Source organism: Zingiber officinale, chromosome 4B (assembly GCF_018446385.1).
Source record: "Zingiber officinale cultivar Zhangliang chromosome 4B, Zo_v1.1, whole genome shotgun sequence".
In the NCBI taxonomy this organism is placed as follows: Eukaryota; Viridiplantae; Streptophyta; class Magnoliopsida; order Zingiberales; family Zingiberaceae; genus Zingiber; species Zingiber officinale.
The window spans coordinates 10530608-10534046 of record NC_055993.1 but is presented as its reverse complement, the minus strand read 5'-3'; positions in this window follow the sequence as shown (position 1 = coordinate 10534046).

The window sequence follows — 3439 nt, the reverse complement described above, 5'->3', positions numbered from 1 at the left end:
GGGTGATCTCACATCTGGTGAGTGAAAAGTGAGAAAGTCCTAACTGGGATGTTAGGCAGTGTGGAAACCCTAGTGAGTGAAGCTAGGTGAAAGTCCTGGTGAGTGAAACCGGGCAAGGGAAAATCCAGATGGATCAAGGGTGATCGGACATCTGGTGTTGAGAAGGTCAAGTAGGTCAAGGGAGTGACCGGATACTTAACACGAAGAGGAAAGCCCAAGTGGGTCAAAGGGATTGACCGAACACTTGATGGAGAATTCTAGCAGGTCAAGGGAGTGACCAGATGCTAGGAATGATGAACCAACAGGTCAAGGTTGACCGGATGTTGGTTTGGACTTGGTGTGGGTGAAAACCATGAGCTGGATCGATCTGGTGATTGATCCAGTGATACCGCGAATATTCTGATCGGTCTGGTGACCGATCAGTAACACATCAGTAGCATACTGTGTGATAACTGATCGGTCTGGTGACCGATCAGGAGCTATCTGTGAGAGTTACTGATCGGTCCCGGACCGATCAGAGTTCGATCGGTGCGGCTCTGTGAGAGTTCCTGATCGGTCCGGAGACCGATCAGAGACTAGGCCAACTCTCACACGGCTAGATTTCTTCTGTGCTTCTTTCTCCACAGGTTATAAAAGGAGGGCTGCTGCTGCGAGCCCCCTTCTTCTTCCTTCTTCTTCTTCCTTGGATTGAAGCTTCTGCTTCTGTGCTCTGAGGTTCTGAGCTTTGTTGAGCTCGCTTCCGAAGCTTCACGTGAGCTTCCAGTCGTCGATCAGCTGCTGCAGTTGGGTTGTGAAGTTGCTGCTTCATCGCCTCCGGTCGACAGAGAAGGCAAGCGAGTGTTGCATTCATATTGTTGTTTGTATTTGCTTCTTGCTTTCCTTGTACTCCTTTCTTGTTGTTACAAGTATTGTGGCGAGGTTTCTCCACCCACAAGGAGCATTTATTAGCCGGTTCTCCGGGGACTCATCCACCGACGGATTGACTGGACTCGTCCACCTTACGGACACGTCGAGGAGTAGGAGCCCTAATCTCCGAACCTCGTTACATCGGTTTGTTTGAGGTTTGTCTTCTTTTCCTTCGTTTCTACGTGTTATTTTCCGCTGCGCTAACCTAGTTTGTAGAAACGCGACGATTTGGGGTCGGCTATTCACACCCCCCTCACTAGCCTCCGTACGAAGGATCCTAACAAGTGGTATCAGAGCAAGGCCGCTCTTCGACGGATCAACACCCGGGGGAGCACGGGCTAGAGATGGATCTCTATGGAGAAGATGTCACGATTCAACCCTTCTACGAGTCTCATGACAACTTCACATATTGGAAGGTAAGGATGATGTATTTTCTTAGGACTAATATGTTAAATTGGTTTTGTGTACAAGAAGGGTTTTCCCCTCCAATGGATGAGGAAGGAAAACCTATCAAGAAGAAGGAGTGGACGAAAGAGCAAATCCGACAATCCGAAATCAATGACGAGGTAACAAAAATTATTGAATTTGCTTTACCTAATAATGTTTTGTGCAAGATAGATAGGTACAACAACGCCAAGGAATTGTGGAACAATTTGGCAAAATTCCATGAAGAGGAGCCTAGTGAGCCAAGTAGCTCACATCATGGAGGAAGCGAATTGGGAGTTGAGAGCTACTCAACATCCAAGGAAGAAGAGGAGGAGAGCTCTTGTTCAAGATCGGAGCAAGAAGAGGCATCTACCTCCGGAAGGGATGAAGAAGAAAGCTCATCTACATCCACAACCCTAGGTAACTCAAACACTGTGATTTCAAGCAAATTACACATAATGTGTTTTGAGTGTAGGAAGTTTGGGCACTACAAGAGTAAGTGTCCAAAGAGGGTTAGAAAGACTCCACCGGCACCAAAGGTCAAGGAAGCCGGAGTCCCGACATGCAAGAGCAAGAAGCACGTGGTGTGCTTCCAATACAAGCAACGGGGACACTATAGGAGTCAATGTCCAAGGGGGAGGCAACCTCACAAGGACAAGAGGCCAAACACGTGTAAAGGGGGAGCTAAGGCAAACCCTAAGGTAACATTTAAAGCTCATTCTTGCAATTCTAGTAGGATGCATGCTAGTAGTCTTATTGCCATTGTCAATAATGATAAGCATATTAACACTAGAAATCGATACATGTGCTTAGGAGCCAAGCATGTTAGCCTAGATAAGAACAATTCTAGAAATGCTAACCCTAGAATTAACTCATCTAAGGCTAAGGAAAATCTAGATAGAAATCCCAAATCATCTAGACACATGCCTAGGAATACCTCAAAGAAAAATGATAAATCAAAACTTGAGGTATTAGAGAAAGAAAATCAAGTCTTGAGGTCAAGACTTGACTCTCTAGAAAAGGCTCTTAAGGATTTGACTCTAGGGTCTAGGGGTCAAAAACCCAAGTCCAAGGACAAGAAAGGTTTGGGTCACAAACCTAAGTCCCAATTGGTCAAGCCCACTTATCATAATGTTTCATTCGATTATGGAACAAAACCTAGGGCTAGGAAGACCATTACCAAGGTCACAAGGGGAGTCACCCCTATAGTTGACCTTGATGAGACCCAAATGACCAAGGCTTTAAAGCCTAAGAGGGTAATTAGGAGGGTTGCTAGGGAAGTTATCCCTAGTGAATATTTAGTGAACCCAATGAGCTCTAATAGGTATTGGGTTCCTAGGAGCATTTTCTCTACCCCATAGATGGGTTAGAGAGTGTCAACTCCGATTAGAAGGGTAGTTAACCCAACTTTGAGGAAATTGACACTCAAGGAGCATTTTCAAGGTTTTGAGAACTTTTGAAAATGAAATGGAATTATCATTTACTCCTTTGAAGAGTTAAATGTGCCTAAAGATTGGAAATTTCATTTTTAATCTCAATTGGCACAATTTGGGAAAATCTAGAGAACTCTCGAGGAACAAAAAAAAAATGAAACATGCCAAGTTTTGAGGATAAATTTGATCTTTAAGTGGCATGAATTAATCTAGAGTTCAAGAAGTGTCAAAATTAGGATTTTGGCATTTTGGGGCAATCTAGGATTAAATTTGAAGTTAGCCAAGTGGTTAAGGATACTTAGATAGGTAATCTAGGTATATTTATTTATGCTAAATCTTGCCATGATTGTTTGCCCTCACATGTCATGACATCATGTTTAGTTTTATTATCATTTGAAATGTCATGATAATGCTTAGGCTAGTTTTTATGTCATGTTTATTTAAGTTTCAAACTTTATGCCATGACATCATGACATTGGCACATGTTTTCATTTATGATACAATTTTATGCCATGTCATCATCTCTTGCATTAATAATCAATTGAATTGATTTAAGGATGAAAAACACATTTTGATATTGAGATCAAATTTGTGTTTAGAAAATGCATGAGACCTTAGTCTAAGATACCTAAACCCATATCTCACATCAAAATTGCCATAGATGTGTTTGATAC